General features: G+C 40.5%; 1 non-coding gene across 1 annotated transcript; it reads right to left on the bottom strand.

Moving 5' to 3' along the window:
- Positions 1-1,502: 1,502 nt before the first annotated feature.
- On the bottom strand, positions 1,503-1,649 carry LOC127188698 (small nucleolar RNA SNORA48). Its single transcript, XR_007830557.1, has one exon. It is a non-coding gene; the product is annotated as a small nucleolar RNA SNORA48 (small nucleolar RNA).
- Between the last annotated feature and the right edge of the window lie 24,391 nt (positions 1,650-26,040).

Below are 26,040 nucleotides of genomic sequence, written 5' to 3'. Positions count from 1 at the left end.
GCAGCTTTGAATCAGCAGGACTGGCCTTTTCACATGTCTCAATCATGGATAGATGATACAGATGTTGGTGTGGGCCAACTCAGAGTCCTAGATCTGGGCCTTGGTGGTACCTGAGCTGGTCAGCAAGCCACCCTCCCTTATCTGCACCATCAGAGTGATCACTTCAGCTAGATCTCCCAGTGCTGCCATCCACAGGAAACAGGGTAAGCTCTGCTGCCCTCAGGGCCAGCCCATCTGCACCCATGCCTCTAGGGCCAGCTCTACTGTGCTGCCCAGTTAAAGCATGAGGTCCACTCTCCCAAGTGCTGCAGTCTGCAGAGGGCTGGGCCAGCTAGCTATCCCTGTCTTACATCCTTGGGCCAGTTTACCTGTGTCCTGACACCACCATGGCCAGCTCTACTGTGATACTCATGGGAATTACAGGGTCCTCTCTGCAAAGTGCTGCAGCTGGTGATGGGCACAGCCATCTATTCTTATGACCTTAACGTCAGCTCTCCCAACTGCCTCAGGTGCTGAGAAGCAAGGGCATCACCCTGGCACCCATGCAACCTCACAGCGGCCCAGTGGCTAGGCCAGCTCTCATACACTCTCACCCTCAGGGCTGGCTCAACTGCGCCCCTACTACCAGGATAAGCTCCCCTGCACTGTGTAGGTAAGATGCAGGGCCTGCTATCCCAAGTGATACAGGTATGGCTAACTCTCCAGTGTTAATGACCATGTAGGAAGCATTCCCAACTGCCCTGAGTCAGCTCTCTCAACACTCATGGCCTCAGGGCCTTCTCACCCACACCCCTACCACCAGGGTCAGTGCTGCTTGGGCAAGGAGCAGGGTCACTCTCTCATGAGTGCTGCCAGTGGGGAGAAGTGGGCCCAGCTCTCCAGAGTGCCCCAGCCAGTGAGGGTGGGCAGGTTCTGCACAGCCCTTGACCGTATAGGTGGTCCCTAGCAGCTCCACCGCCAGAGACGTCCCCACGTCCTCTAGTGGTGATATGAGTCATGGACACTGACCCCTGTCACTGCATAGCCACTGACCCAGACATGGACCCCAGCAGCAAATGGTCAGGTACATCACTATGGCCCCAGGGAGTGAGCTGGGCAGTCTCACCAAGCTACTCCTTTTCCAGTTCCATCTCCCCATAATGCTCAAGCTTCTCCACTTTCTCTTTCACTTCTCTCCATCTACTTGCACACAGTGGTGACTCCAGCTGCAGGCGGGCCATGGGCTGGCTGATGGGCCTCTGCATTGTATGCAGGACAAGCAGGTGCCTATGGCCTGCCTGTGCCATTGCTGGAGGGCATGTCTGTGGGTGGCATGGTGGTCTGCAAGACTCTGCCTGTACGGTGGTAGGCAGGGTTCTGTGGCCCTCTTGTGCTATCTGGCAGAGGGCAGGTCTGTGGGCATCTTTCCCCACTCACACTGTGCGGCATGACAAAAGATAGGTCTCTCTCTGTGTCTCCTTCCTTCTACGCTGCAGCTTCCTGGTTTGATTTGATTTGATTTTTTTTGTGTCGTAGGCATAAAGCAGCTTTGGCCACCAAGCCAGGCATCAGGCCGGGATGAACAAAGGACTGCCAACTGCTCTGCCTCTGACTGATATTAAAAATACCACCACCAACAAGGTGTCTCTTTGCCCATTTTCACGGTGGCTCTTTCATTCTTAAAACTTTGTAAAGTTCACTGAGACATTTCTCTCTCCTTCATATACTAAAACACAATAAATATCTAAGAAGCACTAAACAAATGGCAAGTATTGCAGCACGTCAAGCGACATTTTATATAGCTTCATACAGCACTTGGTAAAACAGTCACACTTGTTTGACAAAGTGAATAGGAATTTGATGTTATTTTAAATATTCTCCATTCCTTCTCTTAAACTATTAAAGGAGTGTCCACAGCTGCACAAACTACAGCTTTGGGAAGAATCGAAACCACCCCTTGATTCACGTAGGTCAGGCCATTACAGTGCTTTTGGATTTGATGCCCTTAAGCTATAAGAACAGACTCACACGCTGATCTTTTTACTTGGATATTTGCAAACTCATCAGATGGAGACAGCATAAAAAAGTAGACAGCCAGATTCAGATTTCATTTCACCTCAAATCAGTTAAAAACTGCAGAGGACTTCCTCTTGTGTGCTTTGTGGACCAGAGCAAGCTTCTTCGACATCTGACACACACAGGCTCACATTCAAGGCAACATCATACCACGTTTTAATTGTACCTTTAAATTAAATTTATCCCTACTTCCTTTCTTGCCATCCTGTCTACAGTCTTGCCTGGGAATGTTTTTTAAAGGTACTTAATTTAGTGCTACCAGTTTAGCAATGAAATAGTAGTAAAAGATATTCTAAATTGAGTGTCTGTTTCTTAAAGTCTATCAATGCTGTGGTCTCTGTCACACCTAATGGAATCTACTGTTGGTAAAAATCTATTTTTTAGGACAGTCTTTCTAAGATAAAAGGGGTCTGACTGGTAATAGCGTCTGTCATTTGAAAATGAAAATACTTTTGCAACTCAGAATTTTCCTGTTGATTTGGGAACTTTCTGGAGTGTCACTTTTTAAAACTGAAAAGTGAGACCTGATAACCATGGACACATTTATGTCTCTTAAAGATAAAAACCATTTTAAAAGTGTCCAAGTTAAAAATATGAGATGATAAGCTAAGTGGGGAGAAAATAAATTAAGAGATTTACTCATTAAAAACATGATAGAAGAAATGTTTGTGTCTTGCTTCCATACTCAACCTCTATACTTTGTCCCTTTGGATACACAGATAGAGAGCAGCAAAAGATATACATAGAACAGGATAGGAAATACTGAAAACAAAGTAAAACTAGAAGAAAAAGATTTAAGGAGGCGCTAGTTACAATGCCCTGACCATAACACATTGCACACATGTGTCAAATTGTCAGTTTTATAACTCACAAATGGCAAGGATCAATACAAAAAAACCCCACAATGAATACAATGCAGATGGAAGAAAGAAAAGCAGAGGGGGAGGGATGGAAAGGAGAGAGAAGGAGGGATGGAGAAGAGGAGGGGAGGGACACAAATTCCTTTATAAAATGTTCCTTTGGTAAGTGAAGGCTTTCGTGGGACATGCCCCTTGGGCTAGTATGCAGATATAAGTGAGTATATACCATTTTAGTCTTTCTGATTCTGGGTTAACTCACTCATTATGGTCATTTCTAGCTCAATCCATTTATCCACAAATTTCGGGAATTCCTTATTTTTAACAGCTGAGTAATATTCCATAGTGTATATGTACCACAGTTTCTTTATCCATTCTTCTACTGATGGACACTTAGGCTGTTTCCCTATTCTGGCTATTATGAATTGGGCCCAGGGGTCCCGCTCAAACTAAGGCACCAGCCAAGGACAATACAGGTGGTAAACTTTAAACCCCTACCCAGATCTAGCCAATGGTCAGAACATTCTCCACAGTTGAGGGGAGAGTGGGATATGACTTTCTCACATACTCTGGTGCCTCACATTTGACCATGTCCCCTGGAGGGGGAGACCTGGTGGCACTCAGAGGAAGGACAGTAGGTTACCAAGAAGAGACTTGATACCCTATAAGCATATACAGGGGGAGGTAATCCCCCTCAGGAACAGTCATAGGGGAGGGGAATGGGAGGATACAAGGGATGGGATGAACATTGAGATGTAACAAGAATAAATTAATAAAAAAATGTTCCTTTATCTATAAAATGATGATATTGGGGACATGGTTTCTAAAGACTCATGTGATCCAAAAGAGCTTGTTTTTGCTTTTTAAAGGAGAATTTGGCTTTAACTAGTATTCACTGAAGAATATTTCTCATATCTTTGGGTTAAAATAGCTCTTTGTAAAATCACATGTGAGAACAAATTGCTTTTCAGTTAGTTAGAACTTTTTTTTCCCTGACACACAGATCAACTTATCAAAGCATTCAGTATTTTGAGGAAAATTGTAGGTGTAAGAAAGAGGCTGTAGACACCCAGGTTACCTAAGAGCTATTTGTTCTAGAATCTTCATGGGCCACAGCATTAATGAACCCCTCACCCAGCTTAGAACTAGTGGCAATGTCAAGCTCCAGGTGGAATTTGCTGAGGAACTTCCTTGCCTTTCGGGGCAGTGCTTAGCCTATATAGCAATAAGAGACAATAGAAGTATGTATTGAATCCTAACACTAAGGCGACTACAGGTGCAGGGGCTTCTGTCTTCTGCTTCTACCTCTGAGTTGGGCAAAAGTGCAGTGCCAGGATGGCAGGACAGTGGGATATCTTCCTCCATTTTCCTTATTGTCCAAAAAGATTTTCCTCTGTAGATCATGGCCCCGAGGTTGGAGTCAAGTAGCTCATTTGTTCCATCTAAGTAGCAGAGAAAATTATATTTATTTTGACATCTTCACATTGAACAGCCTGTGATATAGGGAACATTAGAGAGCCTAAATAATGTCTTTTGCTGGGACCAGTATGCTAACATTTGAACATAGGACCCTCAGCATGTTCGGCAAGCACTTTCCCACTAAACTATATCTATTGTTTATTTTTACCCTTTTTATTTTGAAACCAGGCCATGCTAAGTTATTTGTGTAAGAGTTCTTATCCTCCTGTTTCACCCTCCTGAGTAGTTAGCATTATGAGCCTATACCACCATTCCTGACTACACAGTTGCTCGTGAATCAGCCCATCAAAGTTTGCAAGATTCGTGGTTTGAAGACAGTCATACGTGCTCTCCTCTAAAGTATGCATACAGTGGTGACCATTTATGCAGGCGGTGACACCTCTTGTTGATACTAAAGTTTAAAAAACTAAGAATATAGGGCAGTACTTAGTTACTTCTGTGCAGTTCGTTTACATAATCTGCCAATGCTGTTTTGTATAGCTGCAGTTAGTTCCATCTTGTCCAGACCAGTAAAGCAGACCCCTGGGAGACCAGGCAGGAGTTAAACTATTAAAATTTGCTTTATCAGTAAGTGGTGATGCTAAGTTCTTTGAGTGCTTACTGACACACTTTATTCGTTTTTCCTTTTCCTGTCAAAAGCAAATATGCTGAGGGATAGGGCAAATTGACAACGTCATTGGCCACCACTGTATAGTCCCTTTCTGGTCTTGATGCTATAAGCAGCCAGCTGGATCGCCCTATGGAAGCACCCACTGTTTTTTGTATCACACTTTGAGACACTTTGAGAAAATTGCACAATGTTCACAGCAGACTGCTTCAGCTCCTGAAGGTTCCAGCCTTAAGCAGAGCTGGTCAAAACACGTTTGTATCAGACATTTTGCTGTCACAGCCATGCTTAACAATAATTGTGTTTCAATAATTTCCACCTAGGCCAGAGGAGCACATGTCCTCTACAGTCTAGCAGACTGGAAAGATAGTGTTAAGACTGACGTGAGACAAATCTTAGTTTGCCGGCCAGGTATTCTACTGTTGGTGGAAATACCCCTTCTCCTGATTGTAAGTATACTGTTCAGGCTCACTTTGGGACACTCTCTCATGCTGACTTCTGACAATAAGCCTAAGAAGATGCTTTTCTTGTGCACTTCTAGGATCATAGGTCCTGGTGGTAACACGCAGAAAGACGCAACAGAGGAAACAGGGCAACAGTAATGGACGAGGCCGTGGCAGTGGTAGCCAAGCAGTTGAAAAGCTAAACTACAAAAGCTGCAAGGCTACTGCACAGATGAAAGACAGCCACGGCTCAGTGCTTAGCAGGCTGTGTGGCAAAAACAGCAAGGTGGCCAGCTTCTGAGTGGCGGAAGACAAGACGGTGGCACACTTTAAGAGACTCGTCAGGGAAGGGTGCCACAGTTGTGGAGGAAGGGCAGAGGCCGAAGAAAAGAGCATGTGAAGAGGCAGAGGTGTGAAACTGCATGTGCCATGTGCCGACCACTGCAAGACTTCTAGAGACTTCCCGGGTCTGGAGCGGCCAGAGTTTCAGACACCAAGGACTATGAGCGGTAACACTGGCTGCTGTCAAGGGCTAGGAAATACCAATACAAAGATCTGACTAGAAGCACCAATATCAGCTTCCAGCACAGGCTTGTACCAGGACTTGAACATCACTGGCCGACATGAGATATGGCACTTGTAGAACTAACGGGAAAGGTTTGTTAAATGTAGTTTTTGGTTTTTTCTGTGGAAAAGGAAAAGAGGGGAGCAAATCTCCCAGTGTATTCTGATTTTAAAGCCAAACACAAAGTAAAAAGCCTTCTTCTTTCTCTTATTAATCCAATTTCAGTGGACGTCCCAAGAAAAACATAATGGAATAAAAGATGGCATATCTAACACTTTGCCATCCCCAAATCTAGATCTCTCATTCTGATAACAGAAGTGACGGGCTAGTGATGTTTGCCTGGTTGTCCCTTGTCCATGTGGCTTACTCTCGACTTTTTATTGGCAAAATACTGAAACTCATCAACTCAGATCTCAATATTCATAGGAAAACTTAAAGACAGTAAAAAAAAAACCCAAGATATTTTTCAGAATTATGAATTTTGGTCAATTGATTGTACAAATTAAGTATAAGGCTTTAAAGTCCAATAATTATCAAGTGTTATTGGTAATTTCATCTCCAATAATTATCAAATGTTATTGGTAATTTGATCTCCTGGTTGGGTTATCTGGTTTGATTTCAAACTAACAGAGGAAGTCTAATTTTTAAAACTGACATTTTAGCAATTGAACATTATTTTTTAAAAGAATTATTTCTAGACAAGTTAAATTTCCTGTGAATAGAACTATCATTATCTATTGCAAATGGGTTTGGCTTGTATAATTCTGACTTACATGCATATTTTTTAAACAAAAAGCCATCTCTGACAAAGTAACTTACATTTAACTTAAGTCATAAAACTGCACTCTAAGGAATTGCAAGTACAATAAAACTTGTTGCTAGTTTCAAATATGACTTTAAAAATGGAGGGAAAAGTCTTTATAACAAAAAACCTCTCATTATCCATTGAGAGGCTATCTCTCTGGTTTTGTTTATTTTTAAATAATAAGTGTCTTATTGTTTTATCAATGTACAGTTTAATAGAGCTGAAAATGAGACTAGGTACAGTCAAAAAGGAATAAATCAACAGTCTGGGCAGAAGTCCCACAAGAAGAGGCTGAGATCTGCAGTATCTCATCACAGTGGGAAAACACGTTTAGGCAGCAGAAGGCATTTTATGCTCCGAACTCTGGAAATGGTCATCTTAATCTTTGCATTGCCCAGGCTCATTAGAGTCTTCCCTCTCGAGTAAGAATGAGGGCAAATTGTGATTATATTTCAAAAATATTTCTTAGAATACATTGTAAAGAAGTCATAAGTGGGCCTTTGGTCATTTGTTTCTATCTGCATCGAAACATACAGAATCAGATTTTTAAAAGGCATATGAAATATGACTGCTCCCTACCACTTTGCTTTTCTTTTCCTGTTGGGAGATAACAGAAGGGAATAGGCCATGAGAAAAAAAAAGAAATTTTGCTTTTAAAAAGAGACAGTGCAAACCCAGACCAACATCTAAAACAGCATATCTTATTGGAACAGTCAATAAGTGAAGGGAGAAAAGAGGAACAATCTTGGGGGTTTGGCTTTGCTTTTGTGGAATGATAAACATGATAGAAGAAAATTATTCTGTGTGAAATGAAATGGACAGAAATAGTCTTAGTACATTTGCAAGACTGTGTTTGTAGGGGGGTTGACAGTTAGCTTGAAAAATGAGGTGTCTTATAAAAAAGTGTGTGTGTGTGTGTCTGTGTGTGCCCCAATCAGTCAGGAAAAGAAGACTGGCTGGTGTTCCTAGACTTTTTTTTGTATTTTGATTTTTCACATTTATATTATATATAGTATAATATACATTTAATATACAAAATAATAATAAACACATATATATAACATTTATATTAAATATAGATTTATATATTTCATATGCTTTTTAAAATCTGATCCTATGTGTTGCAATGCAGATAAAATATACAATAAACTACTATAGCAAAAAGAACCATGAAACAATCAGGAATTACATAAATCTTACATTCTTAGTGTTTTGGCTATTTTTATTTGACAGCCTTGAAAAAAACATTTTTCCTATCTTGGTGCATCTAAAATTCGGAGTGTAAATTAATCTCCATTACATATTGTCATTATCAACTTGAAACATCTATCTAGATGTAAACACATCTTATTCTCTAAACAACTAAGCTTCATTGTAAAACTACACTATCTGTTCTTCGACTCCATCAGAGACTTGAGAAGGAATAAACTTGATTGCTTGAGCATGCCGGAAGTACAAGCTAGTAGTTTTCCAAATGAGAAGATGACAGAGACAGTTTGCTACCTGAATAATCACCCAAAACTCTTAATTATGTTGGAGCGTCTTCTTCAGCCTTCTGGCCCAACATATCTGACAGACATATTTGTGAGGCAGGAACTTTTTTTTCTTTTTTTTTAAATTTTATTTTATTAATTTATTCATATTACATCTAAATGGTTTTCCCCTCCCTTGTATCCTCCCATTCCTCCCTCCCTCCCATTTTCCCCTTACTCCCCTCCCCTATGACTGTAACTGAGGGGGATTTCCTCCCCTGTATATGCTCATAGGGTATCAAGTCTCTTCTTGGAAACCTGCTGTCCTTCCTCTGAGTGCCCCCAGGTCTCCCCCTCCAGGGGACATGGTCAAATATGAGGCACCAGAGTAAGTGTGAAAGTCAGACATCACTCTCCACTCAACTGTGGAGAATGTCCTGTCCATTGGCTAGATCTGGGTAGGGGTTTGAAGTTTACGGCTTGTATTGTCCTTGGCTGGTGCCATAGTTTGAGTGGGACTCCTGGGCCCAAATCAGAGGCAGGAACTTTTGAGGACTTGCTTACCCTGTCTTGGCAAAGTTTGGCCATTGACTCTGGCTGTATGCAAGCTTGCCCTTCTTTAGGCAGAATCTGTCTGTGGTAGAAATGAGGACATTTTGCCCAGTGGCTTGTTTGCCACATTTGATGTCACCTCCATAAGGAGGTTCTTTGATGCTCATCATCCTCTTTGAGGTAGGCTGGGTGTTGCCAGGAGTTAACCTGTTTCATTGTCAATGAATCTTAAAAATAATAAAAACATTTTAAATGGCATATTCTGCATGTCTCTGACGGTTTTGAAGACCTTATCTAACTATCCTACCCTATCTTTCTATAGAATCCTACCTATCTGCCTCACCTAAGATGTATATTCTTGTGATAAAAGCAGACGAGTGATTGACATGGCTATGATTAGATCAGCTAACAATTAACTTGTATAACTTATTTATCCTAAACAGCCTGCATTAGCACTTTCAAAGTATTGGAAGTAATCCTTATGTTATAATTGAGTTGTATGGGTACAATACCTCATATTAGTGTGGAAATATTTACATGGAATGTGTGTGAAGAATAAATTTATATTTGAATTCTATACCACTGTATCTAGAATTAAACTTATTTTACATCTTTATGCAAAATTCTATACCAGTGAGTTGAAATAACCTTGTGAGTGACAATTGAGGCGTTAAGTTGAGGAGTAGATTCACTAATCTATTTTTGTTCCATCTTTCCTATATATTTCCATATTCCTCCTTCTTTCGTTTCAATCCCTATCTCCAAACCTAAGACTGTACGATAAGGGGAAAGAGAGACATCGCTGAGTCTAACCTTGTTTTCTTTTTAAGTAAGACCAATTATAACTCTTAACCAACTCTCATTGACAATAACACTCTATAGCCCAAGAAAGCAACCAAAAACTTACCCGACCCCCCCCAAAGGAAATGGGGTGTCATTCTCTTTAGGTTTCCTCCAGCTGATTTGGGATGATTGATACTTAGTAAGGACCCAAATAAAATTGGGGAAATGGTTAAACAAGCTAGGAATCACATTTATGGTCCAGTTTTTAAATGTTGAGAAATTCCAGGCTTAATTAGAGTTCTGTGTGGGACAGTCTGAAATGCTGGACCAATTGGGATTGGAAGCTTTCTTTGAAAGTGTCCTGGGAGCTGTCTTGTTCTGACGAGGAACAGCAATTGAAGCACTTGGTGCTGGAACATGAAGGATACAGGATGTCAGTGTCCAGCATGCTGAGAGGAATGAATCCTGTCAGGTCTGAGGTCTGATCTAATATCAGTGTCTGGTTCTTTTGTTCTGAAACCATATAATTTCTCACAATCATTATACAGTCCTAAAATTATAAGTGTACAAGATGTACATGATGTACAGAACAATTAAGGCTGGCTTTCTGCTCTTTGTATGAGCAGGGGGGAAAAGACATCTGTAAAACTTGATGCTCCTGCTTTAACTTTTTAGTTCAAGTGTTGCCATGGATGCACACTCTAAAATTGTCACTTATCCATCAGTTATGTTTATTATCTCTCCTGTCCTGACCTGAGTTCACTCAGGATACCACATTGGAGGCTGAAGTTACAGATCAGTGGCACAGTGCTTGTTTAGCATGTCCAAGGCCCAAGACTGATCCCTAGGACCACAAAAGAAGTGGCTCTCTAATGTTCTGCATTGGTTTCTTGTTTGTTTCATTTATTAAGTGGAATTATTCTCCTTAGCTGAACTATACACCAATAAGGGGTCACATGTATTTTCTCAAAGATTTCTTATGAGCATCTAGAACTGTGACTGGAACACGGACACTCAAACACATTTATTAAATTCATGAAAGGATGGAAAGAAAATATTTAAAGTGTGGAATCCACAAACTGAAGGATCTCCCCATTAGGACAAAAGAAACCACATTCGGCATGAATATATTTAGGAAAGGAGATCAAAACAACTCCTCTTTCAGGCATCAATATCTTTTTATAGGAAATTGTTTCACATTAGCAAAAGCGCTGAAAAGCCATTTAGATAGAAAGAAGTATATGAGGACTGTAAGTCTCTATGACAGCTAGAGGAAGGAGCATAGAAACATCTTTGTGGTAGGCATTCTATACAATGCAGAATTCTCAAATCTCCCAGACAGACTGTGCTCAAGCATTTACCTCATGACACAAACTCATCAAATGCATGGAACTTCTAGATAGCATCTAACACACACAGCCATTTGTATCAATTAGTGCAGCACAAATGCAGGGACATATATTTCCAACTCTCAGTCATACAACTTCCTAGTGAGCAGTAACCAATACATCGTTGAAACTTGTATAGATATTAGTGTCTGCTCACTGTGATCTGTAATAGAAAGCTGACACTTTTGTGTTCTTGGATTTCATGATGCTCAGAGTAGAAATGGTCCATGCCCATCTACACTTTCTCTCTTACAGTTCCTATACCACAGGAATTCTTGGGACAGTACCCATATCTCTGACTGCATACATTTTCTGGGAGGGAAAATAAACCCAGCTTCCACATGTATTAAAAGTGAAGAGTTAGCGGTCCACAATGCCCCATTTTCTTACTCATTGGGAAATAATTCCAAGATATGAGTCACAGATTATCCCAGTGGCTCTAAGCAGAATGATGCTCTGTCACCAACAGTGATGTCTGGCGTCCTCACCTTTGAGTTCTCACCCATTTTCCCTGCCTCCCGACCATAGTGCTTCTTGGAACCACACTTCGATTCAGGGGATGCTTCTAAGTAATCCTAACTTAGCTGAAATGTTCTCTATTTACAAGAATAAGAGAATCTCTCTTGGGAGACTGGAGAGAGGGCTTGGTGAATGAGAACGCTTATTGTGTAAGCATCAGTACCTGAGCTTAGATCCAAGAACTGATGTAAAAAGTAGGGTATAGCCACATGCCCACCTGTAGGCCAATAGTAGAGATAGGAGGTAGCCCTGATGTTCTCTCAGCTTTAGTGTGATGCCTTGTTGAGCCAATGATGTCATCTTAAAGTAATAAAGCAAAGAGTCATAAATCAGGGTACCCAATGTCCTCCTATTGCCCCTGTAGGCACATGCACACACCATCATCTACACTACACAAATGCATACCAACACATACACCCATGCAAGCATGCACAGAATCTGTCTTGCACTTAACATTAGACCAAGATGATAGGCACTAAATTACAAACAGGAGAGGAGGGTAAACCAGGCTGACCATAACAGTTGCACTTTGTAATTTAGAAAAGAAGGAGATATTTTCTAGCTCCCATGTGACAAAGCAGATTTCCATCTGGACATGGGAGAACAGAGATGTTATCTGTCAGTTAAGGACACAAAGCATTCTGAACTAGAGGGAGGAACAGAATTGTTTGTACAATTCTGGGGAATATTACCCATAAACATACTGGCAAGCAGAAGGATCCACCATACAGTATCTTCCATTAATTTCTGTATTGTTGATAAATGATCTTTCTACCTCCATCCCCTGTAATAAATCAGTGAATCTCGGTTTATGTGTAACCACTGCTGTTATTCCCATCTGGCCAGAGTATCCAAAAGATATCCAATGCTAGTTGTTGTTGTTATTATTATTGTTATTATTACTATTATTATTTATCAGTGTTCACCGCCACTCTTACCTCCTGCCTGCAATCATTACCTACGATTCCCATTTCCACAAATAAGTATACTTATATGAATGGCACATTCTTCCCTCGGAGACAGGCTTTTGATAGCAACAACTAATGACTAAATGACATGAATGATGAATTGGTAAAAAATGCAGGGGTTCCCAAGAATGGCACAACTTCTGTTTTGGAAGTTCCATAGGGTCGTGCAAAGCAATGTATTGTTTAGTGTCTTCCACCAACTTGTTTTGCCTCCCTCCACTTTCTCATGAAAATGTAGCTTTAGTCAGAGCCATGCCCTCAAATCGTGGGTCAGAGAAGTTACTGAAGACCCTGCATGTATAATGGGAGAAGATTTCTTTCCTTAAGCCCCAAGGAAAAGGCATGATTCCCACAGCCCTGCTCAGACCACAATTAGCTCTAGATATCAAGTAAGGATGCTTTACTTTCTTCTAGAAGCCCACCTATTCCCCACCAGATATTGTCAGGCTCTTCTATTAATCTAAGCTAAATGGACTGCCTAAAGTGGCTCTGTCCACTTAAGAGTTGGCAAGCCACTGGCTAATAGGGTGGACGTGACCTCTGGCAGAAACAAACCTCCAATAATAGCAGCACAAAGGCATCAAAACTGCCCTTTGGGCCAAGCTTCCCCACCCAAATGTGGTGGAAATAATGAGCAGGTGACTTTCTGAGAGACCTAAAAATGGATTCTCAGGAAGGCTTGGGAAGCCATAGAAGTGTTTATACACCGAGTTGCAGGATTAATGGTCACTATTGAAATCTGAGAGGTCCTTGCTCTGGGTTCTGAGTACTCATTTGCATCCTTGGTTAAACTCAAAACAAAGCAGAGTCCCAATGTGCCAAACAGCAGAGAACTTCACATGGAGCCATTAACAGAACATGTTGTTCTTTATTGTACTTTTTATTTTCTATGAAGCATTCCATTTCAAACTCCTGGTGACATTTGAGATTCTGTTGCTCCTACTTAGGGTAATGAGGATTCTCTCTCTGTCTCTGTCTCTCTCTCTCTCTCTCTCTCTCTCTCTCTCTCTCTCTCTCTCTCTCTCTCTCTCCCTCTTCCCTCTCTCTCTCTCTTCTTTTTTTTCTCTCTCTGTCAGTAAATGATTAGTGTTCAGTGAAGAAATATGCATTTCAACACCAGCTGCAGCTGACATGAACAGAAAATCCATGTGTAGTTCATGCAGATGTGCATGAGTTCTTAATACAGTCCTAACCCAAGAAGCAATGCTGTGTCCCCTGAGGATGCCAACACTAAATAAGAGGTCAAATTTTGAAGCACTCGGAGTGGTGTGGTGTACCTCATGACCCTACAATTCCTCTCTTAGAAACACATGCCCAAATTCAAGTCAGCAAAAGGCATGGGTGATCAGTGTGTTCATAGAAGTGTTATTTGTAAGAGGTCCAAACTGGAAGCTATCCAAATGGCAATCAGCAATAAAGTATTTTTTACATGTACAGTGGATTATTGTACAGAGCTAATATTGAACAATTTTTACTAACATAACCATGTGATTGGATTTCAAACATAATGTTGTTTAGAAAGAGAGAGGAGAGAAGGGAGAGAGAGAGACAGACAGAGACAGAGAAAGTGAGAGAGAGAGAGAGAGAGAGAGAGAGAGAGAGAGAGAGAGAGAAAGTGAGAGAGAAGTGAGAGAGAGAAAGTATGTGTGTGTGAGAGAGAGAAAGAGAGAGACAGAGAGAGAGAGAGAAAGTGTGTGTGTGTGTGTGTGTGTGTGTGTGTGATAGAGAGAGAGAGAGAGAGAGGGGGGGGGGCAAAAAGCAGTCCATAGCATTGTTAGGGTGGATAGTGAGGAACCGGAGGATGGAACTGAAGTGGATGTGCTAGGATGGAACTCAAATCACCATAGTATCTTAATTATTTATCTGGGCCATAGTTCCATGGATGTGTTGTTCACCTTGAAAAAAAATCATTAAAATGCATGCAAAATTTCTCTCCACACCTTATTCTATAAATAGTAACAAAAAAGAATAGCTTGTGCAACTGAATTGGATAATCCATTATTTTAGGTAATTTGAAAGTTCCTTTCTTATCTGAATGCTGATAATCAGGTATTAAGTACTTAGATTCGGTATTTGGTGTTAGCAGGAAGACTCTTGGAGACAGCAGTGGAAAATGACTGTGGCCCTACACAGAGGATCCATTTTAACCCATGAGATGTAGACAAAAATGGCAGAGTGTGTGTTCTGGCTCACCTCACTGCCTACATTGCCTCCTTAGAGGTTTTAGTATTATAAGAAAATTGCATATGTTATATTAGAGCAAAAAGTTTTAAGTTAAGAGTGGCCTGAGAATAATTAGCATAGCCATGCATTTGCAGATAAGAAAATTGACCCGAGAAGGGTAAGAGATTGGCCCAAGGTCTCACATGTGGAAGTTCTGGGAGGAGATCCAAGGTCCTGACACCTCCCTCTCTAGACCACACAGCCTCCTTGTTTTCCAGACCTTCTGAGAGACTCCATGAATACATCTGCCTGTTAGAGAAATTGTAACAACCAACTTGTTTGCTCCCTGTTGGTCCAAAATATGGTATATAAACTGGCTCAGATCCTTCGACTCCAATCTATCAACAATCAAGAAATAGATTGTTGGCATTTCTGCTGCAATTTAATGGTTCGGTTTTTAATTAACACATTGTTTCTCTGTGTACTGAAACTTATTAGCGTGCACAAACTTTCCTAAAATCAAGAAATATTCCCCAGAACTAAAACAATTAAGGCTTTAGGGTAAATATTTAAAAGCAGTAACTCGTTAAAAGAGTAACAACATCTTTGGGATAAATATATTCTAATTGTTTTATGTTGGCTACAGACATTTCCAATGCTGACTTCTTTTCAACCCATTCTGTGGAGGATTTTAAAGCTCTACAGTATTATGCCTCTACTCCACACCTCCTCAAGTCAAAAAATAAAGAAATAAAAACAGTGACCATGATGCCTTGGTGTCTGTGTGTTTGTAAAGTTTAAAGATGATTCTGGCAAAAGTCTGGTAACAAAAAACTGATTCATTATACCTCTTTGGGATGCTTTCTCCATCTACTCACTCCATGATCATCTCACACCAATATTTAACAAATAAAAATAATTGGCAAATAACTGTATCAACCAAAACTGACTGCCCAGTTTTTCTCTAAGTATCGCTATTGCACCGCACAGATTGGTACACTGCCCACTTGAATGTTACAACCACGTAGTAGACACTTTCTTATTTATAGGTGCTTGGTATTTCTCAGAAAGCCATTCAACTATATATTTTTAAAATATAATGTGACCTTTGGTAAATATCCTCAAACACAGTAAAAGGAAATAAAATCAAAACAGGATATGAAAAGGGTCACATAGGAGTCAACTATTTAGCTGATGGTCTAGATTAAAAACTTGAGGATACTGTGAGAGACAGGGAAGTTACATCTATGGATTCTAAAGTCAAAGTCTTATTTGAGTCATGGTTACAAAGAGGTAATTCTATTGTAGCATTTCCCTTTGTGTCCAAGAAATTGTAAAGCAATGACACTAAGAAACACACACACACACACACACACACACACACATCCGATTGCCTACTGAAAGGGAGATTCTCATATATATTTATGGTTGAGCACATTTCTTCTAATTCTATCATATCTTGTCTGAGGAAATTCTCATCCTGAAAGATAAAATTAGCAGTCAAGTTTAGTAAAGGAAGCAGACATTGAAACAAGATTTTAGGAAGCACTATTATTTACTTTATCATAAAAGTCCATATACCACATACTGAGTTATAAGACTCTAGTTTCCCGTGAATGTGCCCAAAGTATATTGGTAATGAAAATTTTGTCTATTTATTTATTTATTTCCTAATCTAGATAGGGGCTGCTGTGTATATGAATTCACCAGAAGCAGTTGTTATGAGCCAGTGACTCTATGATTCAGGGTTACTTATACAACAACTAGGTCCAATGCAAATAACTGGTGCTTTAATACAATTATGAGTTTCAATTTTCATAAGCACAATTAAGTCAGTAATTTGCTCTGATTGTAGATGGAGGATGGATCATGACTCATCCTTAAAGTGTTCTGTTACTACATATTGTTTCCAAGGACTCATCAAAGATAAAGAGAAAGGATTTAAAGCTCTTGTGTAAACAGAGCCACAAAGATATGACTACCAATGGTCTATCAGCCTTCAAGAACTAACAAACTGGCGTTCTTCCTCTCGCTTTATGTCTGAGGACAGCGCCCCGGGCTGCACAGCCCGCCTTTGCTGGATGCCCTTGCCTCTGCTCAGAAATACTGACAATAGTTCTTAAGTTGTTATTTACTTCTTGAAGGTTAATATTGAAGTTTTTTACCCATTTCTTCTCAGTTTTGAATACGAATACATAGATTAACTATTCGTATCAGCCTTCCTCACCCCACCCATAAGATGAGCAAGCTACACATTTTATTCCTGTTCCTATTCTCCACTAGATTAGATACCAAAGCATGTCCCAAACAGGTCACATGTTCTGGCTTTTAGTAAGGGTTGACAACAAATACCCTGGGTTCTGTGCTTACGCTGGACCAATGGGGTTATAGTCTTCATAACAAGGGATACTCAAACACTGAATAGTCCTGCAAACAAAGGGATAAAAGAGCTGATCAGAGGCCCAACTTGGTTCTCTACACAGAGATGGGAAGTTAATGCTGACAAGAAGCCCAAAAGAGTTTGGGAAAATATCTAGTAGAATTTTAAATAAGGTGCCTTAAATACTGGGTACTCATGTTTGGAGTTTTTCTAAAAGTGTGGGAGCCATTAATGGTAAACAACCAGGGTTCTTTCTAGATACAGCTATGGTAGTGGGGTAGTTGGGAAATGGAGATAAAAAGCAAATAGAAGAGCTGAGAAATTCCTGCAGACATCTGCAGGCTTTTTATTTAAAGCAGCACCAGGAACACTGCCTGTGGATACTACAAAATTTCAAGACCCTTCCAGACCCACTAACTAAGAATGCCTTGTTTTAGTGAGATTCCCAGCAGATTCAAACACAAACCTCAGATTGAAAGTATTGTGTGTCTACTTCCCAGAAAGGTTGGGAAACAGGGATCTAAAGGAGGCTAGACCTCAAAGAGCTGAGCATGTCCCAATGCTTTGGGCAAAGAGCAAAGGAAATCTAAAATTAGCATATTGGATAAAGAGAAACTACAAGACCAGGGGACAGTTCAATAACTTACATCCTCATATGAGTGTAAAACAAGAATTTCTTGCTACCATGTGAGCACATCTGGATTATAGCTGAGTTAGAGCATCTGGGATCTCTCAAAGACTTGGAGAGAGGAAGAAACCATAGAATAACTGTTAGGAAGGCTGTGAGTGACAAGAGCATCCAACACAGGGACAGAAGATATGGGATTGGGAGGAAATACTTGTGCTGAGTGCCACGTAGTTTCAACTTGTGGTATAAAAAGAAGGCCATCCCCTCTGTCCCAGTTTTCTGGTAAGTGAAGGCTTTCGTGGGACATGCCCCTTGGGTTAGTATGCAAACCTACAAGGAGAACATTATGATAGGCAGATTTGGGCCCAAGGGTCCCGCTCAAACTATGGCACCAGCCAAGGACAATACATGCAGTAAACTACAAACCCCTACCCAGATCTAGCCAATGGACAGGACATTCGCCACAGTTGAGTGGAGAGTGGGGTATGACTTTCACACATATTCTGGTGCCTCATATTTGACCGTGTCTCCTGGAGGGGGAGACCTGGGGGCACTCAGAGGAAGGACAGCAGGTTTCCAAGAAGAGATTTGATACCCTATGAGCATATACAGGGGGAGGAAATTCCCCTCAGGAACAGTCATAGGGGAGGGGAATAAGGGGAAAATGGGAGGGAGGAAAGAATGGGAGGCTACAAGGGATGGGATAACCATTGAGATATACCAAGAATAAATTAATAAAAAATCATCAATAAAAATAAATAAATTAATTTTTTAAAAAGGCCATGTATGTCCTATGATGGAGGGAGGATGTGGTACTCTGGGTGAAAACTTTTAAGTACTGAAAAAAAAGGAAAGATGCTAAAACTACATTTTCATTTCTAAATCATGAAAAAAATGTATAACAAGGTAAGTTCATAGACCTTAGAAAACCTCATATTATTGATGAATGAAACACTAAAATACATTATTCGGAAACTGTGCCAAAGCTAAACTGATGATATTAGTATCTCTGGGTGCCATAAGCAAAGTGTGTTTATCAAATATCTAATATAGTAAAAGTGATTTACATTTTCTAAAATGACTATTACCAAGCTCATAGCTGGATGAGAGATGTCTATTCTCCCCCTACCCCTTTACAGGGAAAAGACTAAATAATGGGGAGGCAATTTAGCTCCACCAGGGAAAAAGCCAGTGTGAAGAGCAAGATTTGGTCCTGTTTGCTTATAGCAGAGTCAGTGAACATAACTACTAACTACACCGGGCTGCACCTCTTCTCTCTTCTCATATCTTCCTTCCACTGTCTAATGCACAAGATATTACTAAATTCAAATAGATGCCTAATTTTTATACATATAAAATGTGGCAAAAAAGATTCTCCAGTTCCTTCTTGGCATGACTCTAACTCAATGTTAATTCTATCACTGCTAAATAATAAGGTTTTTACAAGTTTTAATTTAATTAGTTTATTTGGGGTCACAAGGCTCAGGCTCATGTACCAAGATGTTTCTGTGGAGGTGAGAGGACATATCCTGTGGGTCCCAGGAATAGAACTCCTCTGAGGAATCTTGGTGACACGTACCTTTGCAAATCACTGAGCCATCTTGAAAGTCAGAAATTAGTTTTATGGATAAAATGTTATTAAAACAAATTATTAATTGGAACTAGCAACAGAGTAGTAGACACTGGGGTAGAATTGGGTCTTGGTTTTCTGTACTATAGGTAATAGTGTTAACAGAGAAGATCGACTTCCTCTAATAGCCCACAAACTTTGATGAACCATTCCATTAAAGGGCTCTCTAATATAGAGTCAGGGGTTTTCAAAAATTTGTCCCTATGAGAAAAATAACTAACACAATGGGTAATTTGCCTTCAGTAAACAGCTAGGCAGTGAGGCCAAAGAAGATGAATCTCAACAAAGAAGGATTCATCCAAGGTTTAGTAGTTAGACAACATTACAATTATCCTTGCATTATTTCTTCTTACCCTGAACACTTTCCCTTTTCTCATTGTTGTGATGAAATATCTGGTAAAACCAACTTAAGAAGGGAAGTATCTTTTGTGCCACAGTTTGAAGATTGTCTTTTGCTGTGATACAGCACCATTATCGTAAACAACGACTTAGAGATACGTGATTTATTTCAGCTCACAATTTGAGGCTCCATTGATGAGAGAAGTCAGTATGGGAACTCAAAAAGGGCAGAACCTGGAGTCAGAGATGATGCAGAGGCTGTGGGGGAATGCTGCCTACTGGCTTGTACTTTATGGCTTGCTCATCTTTCCTGCTTTCTTATACTACCCAGGACCTCCAGGCCTGGGATGGGACCACTTAGTGAGCTGGATCCGCCTACATCAAACACTGCTCAAGAAAATGCAGCACGAGCTTGTCCACAGGCCAATCTGATGGGGCCATGTTCTCAGCTGAATTTCTTTCTTTCCAAATGATTCTGACTGTGTCTTGACAAAACTGACAGGGAAAGCGTGGCAGTCATAACACAAGGCAGCTGGTCACATTCACTTGGTCCATAGTCAGGAAGCAGAGAGTTAAATATGAATGCCCAGTTCACTTTGTCTTTTTTATTTGGTCTGAGACCCTCAGTTTTAGGGAATAGTGCACCCTACATTTGCGATGACTTTCTCCTTGGGTAACCTGTCTGGCAACATCCTCACAGACACACCCAAGTGTGTGGTCTCTATGTGATTCCCAATGCTGTCAAGATAATTAACTTCCATCCCTACTATATATGTTTCTCCATCTATAAACCAATGTCAAGAATAGCCGGTACTTATGTAGCATAGAGGGAAATGTAATGATATCATTGCATGAGGAACACACAGTAAGTACCAAACGATATGGCATTAATTGGATAAATAACTGAGACCAAAAATTGAAATTCAAAATGGCATCTCCCCTTTTGTAAATTGTCTACCAGACTGCAACACATATGATTCTGTCTCTGTTGCTCTCAATTGTGGGTTCAAAGATGAAGCCCAGATTGGCAGGGAAAATCTCTCCTTTCAATTTTCTTTAAATGAGCTCCAGAGGGTTCCCCCCACCCCCGCACCCCCCCGACCATGATTATTTACTCTGGCACTCAGAATTAGCAGCAAGAACTATGAGCAAAAACCTCCAAATCACATGGCTATCAGCAGAAAGAAGCCTTCCAAAATTCCATATCCTGCTTATGCCTCGAATCCAGAAACATCCCCTGACCTCCTTTTAACACTGACTGATGACGATGCAGATATTCCCGGCTGTGGCTCCCTGCTCACTACGGCCTGTCTGAGTTTGTTTTGCCCCAGGACTATTTTTTGCTCACATGGTTGTTCTCAGCCGCAGACGTTCAGTGGAAACCAGAGAGATCCAAATACTTGGGAGGAACCCATAAACAAATGTAGGAAGAAGGATCCAGTCTGACCATGGCGCCCACAAAAGCTTCTGAGACAGAATAGAAGGGGCTGGAAATCTGATCTCTACTACTTGAGAACTTGTCTAAATCACTCTCTAGCTATTTTACTATATCCTGCTGGGCTAGAAGGATGGACACCTAGAACAGGAGGGCTGAGAAGAACTTACGGTGTTTGCCCAAATATGTACACGTCTAGAGCATTTCCTTTCTCATATCTGTGCAAATCGTTACCTGCCAAAATGCTGGAGAAATGACAAATTATCATTTATTTAATTTTCCTGCTTTAAAGATCAAGAGAATAAAAAAGAAAATAGGTCCTTAATTTAAAGACTTCAGGAAACTATGAACCCAAGTTAAGTGCACTGTAATTAAGAAAGTGTGTGTGTGTGTGTGTGTGTGTGTGTGTGTGTGTGTGTGTACTTGTTCATTATATTTATGCGTATGTAGGTGCAAGATGTGTGTGCATGTGCCCATGGAGGCTAGAAGTCAGTGTTGAGTATCTTACTCCATTTCTTTCCACTGTATTTTTTTCAGACAGTGTGACTCACTGACCTGGAGCTCACCAGTTCATCTGGACCAGCTGGCCAGACAGCCCCAAGGACTCTCCTGTTTCCATCCCCCCAGAGCTAGGATTAAAGATGCGCTCGACCACACCCAGCTTTTTATATGCATACTGGGATTCAGAACCAAGTCCTCAAGTTTGGGAGGTAAATACTTTATGAACTGAGGTTTCTTCTCAGGCCAGGCCAGGCCAGGGCTTTAAGAAATATCTTAAATTGCACGTGATAGTACAGGCCTAAAACTCCATCACTGGGGAGACTGAGGCAGGGGAGTATCCAGACCAATGCCAATCTGGGTACTATAATATGACACTGTGTAAAATAAATTAAACCAAAATTCTAAATATTACATAGCTAATATATATTGGAAGATCAAAGACTACACCAAACCCCAGCTTACAAAAATCCAAAAACAAATAAACAAATAAATGTGCAGATTTCAGAAACATGAAAGTATGCATGGTAGCGCTATTCACTGTCTCTTTTCTCTTCCAGATTATTTTATTTTATTTCTTCTTTCTCCCCCACCCACCAGAGGAGAACAGATAAAAACAAATGGAGATATCAAATTTTAAAAAGGAGAGATTTCAAAGAACCAGGCTGTTAAAACTTTTTGAATCATAAAGAGAATTTCCCATCAGATTCATTTATTCCAAGCCTGGCTTGTCATCTTTGAAGTATATCCAGCTAGCACCCTCCAATTCTTGGAACTTAGACAGAAAAATCCAGTGGTGAAAACTGGGCCCTCTTCCTTCCCTTACTTAATGAGAAAGCAAAGCGATAAAATCTAAACAAGTAAGTTTTTTTTTTTTAAGGTGATAAAACCAAAAGAAATCGTCGCTGTTTCAATTAGCCAAATCTTTAGATGTGTGTCTATTAAGTATACCATTTAAGATGATGAGAAAATAGCATTCAGACCTCCAAAACAAAGTCAGGCTATAGAACATTTTCACCTTTTCGCCTTCAACAAGCTCCTTGTTTTCCCTTCTGAACAATAACCTCATTGTTTGCACTGAAGTACAGGGCATGACTAGTCATCTTAGGAAGTGCAGGAACTGTTGTGCTGTCAACATAATTTTTCCCACATACCTATTATATCTGGGAATTCGTTCCAAAGTTAGAAGCTAAAGAAAATTCACATCACTTTTATCCACTTTCATTACAGAGTTCTAGTGACACTGAGACCAAGAATGTTTAGTAATGTAAAATTATTACATTTCTTTTATTTGCACAAGTGTCTGAACCTTTGCCAAAGGCTGTCATACTTCACAGGTTGTATTTGAGGCCAGTTACACCCTTCCATAACAGTTAAATGTATTTGCTTGTTTAGAAGTAAATTGAAGACATCAGAAATCTTTAGGTTTGAAATAAAACACCTGAAAAACTGCATTTTCCTTATCTTCCTTACAGTATTTAGCTACTCAGAGACAAAGGGAAGCATCAGATACCAGCAACATTTGGTATGGAATACCTTACTTTTTTAAAATTTAGTTTTTTAAAAAATTTATTCACTTTGCATACCAATCATAGCCCCTCCTTCGCCTCCTCCCAGCCCCATCACCATCCTTTCCTCTTTCCCTTTCTCACCTATCAACTAACCCCAGCCTACAAAGTCTCATCAGGCAGGACTGGCTGCATCCTCTTCCTCTGGTCCTTCTATCCCCCAACTCTTTCATAAGACTTCCTGCTTTCTGCTGAAAGTGTGGCTATGAGACTCAGCTTCTGCTTCGATCCTCTGCAAGGTGGAGTCTTTTAGAGGACCTCTATGTTTGGTTCCCATCCTGTTCCCCCTCTTTAGCAGCTTCCAGTGTCTATTCATTTTTAATTCATCTGCAATAAACAAAGAGAAATTAGACAACTTAATCAGAAGTAAAGGTCAACTCAAATCCACTTGGTAACATGGGACCTTAAATGATGATCCTACACTCTGCCAAGCATGGCACAGAGACATGCTTGTGTTCTGTTCATGAATGACCACAAAGAACATACCACAGTGAGGGAACGTAGGAGTGCAATGCCCATTCCCAGCCTTGCTCAAGACCATGCCCATATACCAAACATCTTAACACTCTCATGTACTTATGCTCAGTGCTGGTAAGGCTCTTACCCTGTTGACCATGTAGCCTTCAGTGAAATGCCCTTCATCTTTTTCCTGCTTTCTATTACTATTTCTCTTTATTTTCTTTGAATTTTAAAGGGATGAGGCAGCATAAAAATAAATTTTACCTATAGGTCTTTGGTATGCTTAAAATTCTAGAGCCAGATCAGATTTTTCTTAAGACTGCCACATATATGCATAAATATGGTTTTTTTTTGAACCCTTGCCAATAGTTATACATGAATAATGAGTAAGGATTCTTGGAGGGAAATAAAAACCTGTCAATCTGATTATTTCTTCTCCTACGTGAGAGACAGGAATGTACAGAGGTTGAATGTTCTCCACCTCATTCTCCCATTCCATGCTAGCCAGGGCATGTTCTCATAGCAGAGCCAGTGTTGTGTCATTAGAAATGGAAACACACAGGCAGAGCTGATTTTCAACATCTTATTGGCCAGTACTTCCAAATGACTATACTGAGAACCAAGCAGCAAGCAATCCATTCCTTCACCGTATATGTCAAAGGGTATAGATACGTAGAAGGAAAAAGACGGTGCTCCGGTCATTAATGTGCTATAAATCAGCTTGCTGAAGGCCTTTTTGTTCTGTCTAGATAGAAATCATATGTAGGCAAGAAATCCGTCGAGTTGTGAACTCTGGCAGTTCTTGTTCCCTCAGTGTTTGGCAGCTGCTAGCAGCAGCAGCAGGCATGTGGAGGCAACAGCTACCAGAAGCCTCCAAGTTTTATACACTTGATATAGGCCTGGGGTATGAGGACTTTTGGCTCTATCAGGTTACTGCCTTTGTGTAAATCTTATGTGAGGAGGCCTTTGGCCTTTGGCCTTTGGTATCTCTTCTCTGGCTCCTTATGCTTTATCTCTCTGCTTTCTAACTGTCTTTGTTTCCCTTCTTCCTGCCCAGAGCTGTTCCACTGCTTCCCAGACTATGCAGTGGTACATCAGGATCAGTAGGACACAGGTGTTTGCTGCAGGTGGGATGTAAGACAGATAGGATTTCTAGAACGTGAGCAACTCATAGCCTTCCACCTGTTAGTGAGTGATCGATGGCTCTTTAGGAATCCAGGATCAGAAGCCAAGTGGCATCTGACCCAGACAGTGATGAGCAATATTTGACCCATGTACTGCCCACAGTACCTTCATCTGTCAGACCTCATCTCAAAGCTGTCACTTACGCAATTGCCAGTCTTTCTTGTCCTTGGGATCTGTCTGTTGCCTGCTAAGGCACGAGAGTGGTGAACATATACAATGAAGACCAAATATTACACTAGTATAGGTCATGCAGGAGAGAATTTCCTACCTGACCTCTTCAGTGAGTCTAAAATGTCTGTCTGTATAGGCATAGGAGGCTTTGCAATGCTCGGTCATTACTCTGAAGCAAGCAGTCATTTGGTTTGTCCAATCACAGCCACTTGGTTAGGACACTCACTCACTCACATCCTTTACTCTCTTAGAACCAAGCACAGTCATTATGTTATGCTTTGGACCAATCTCATCCACAACCCTTTGTGCTAGTCACAGTAGTTCCTTAATCATGAAAGAAAAAAATCCTTCTCTGGTCAGAGTAGACATGGGCCATCCAAGCTTATGATGGAAAAAAAATAAAAGCAAAAAGAAAAACTAAAGCAAAAAACAGCTATAAATTGCTTCAAACAGCCCAGGCTGGGCATACGCCTTCTGGAGGCAAGGCAATCAACTATAATTTTTACATAGTGTCTGAAGAAATCCACGGAGTGTTCATGATGACTTCTGCTTGCATAAGGGTAGTCCAGCTGGCTGTTAAACTGATAGAACTTTGGCTCAGTGAAGTTCAGGTAGCAAGAGACAGTCCAATAGCTAAGGACTCAAATTACTCTATGCTCAGTGTTTTCATTTATCTGTGAAAATGATCATTATATTATAAACTTACAGATCACATCCTGAACACAAATAATGACTTTAACAGTACTTTAGCACTGCTGCATACTTGGCCAGTACCTGGAGAGTCCCTATAGTCTATCTTGAATGCAGTTAATGCCAGTCATAGAAGTACTCATGGTCACAGATGATGATACCAAGAACCAGAGATAATATTGAAGATAAAATTAGATGGCAGGTCTCCAAACATATGGCTTGATCCTTTTGTATGATATCCACTGTAGTTATTTGACTAAAAACTAATGATATGGCTGATAAGGTAATCAATAGCCAGTTTCAGTATTGTGATATATAACCTGTACTCTATAAAATAGGATCCAATAATATATATAAGGTATATTTGAACAGCTTTGATCCTAACATGAAAACTGTATTCT

Source organism: Acomys russatus, chromosome 4, assembly GCF_903995435.1.
Source record: "Acomys russatus chromosome 4, mAcoRus1.1, whole genome shotgun sequence".
In the NCBI taxonomy this organism is placed as follows: Eukaryota; Metazoa; Chordata; class Mammalia; order Rodentia; family Muridae; genus Acomys; species Acomys russatus.
This window is presented reverse-complemented; position numbering and strand designations above follow the sequence as displayed.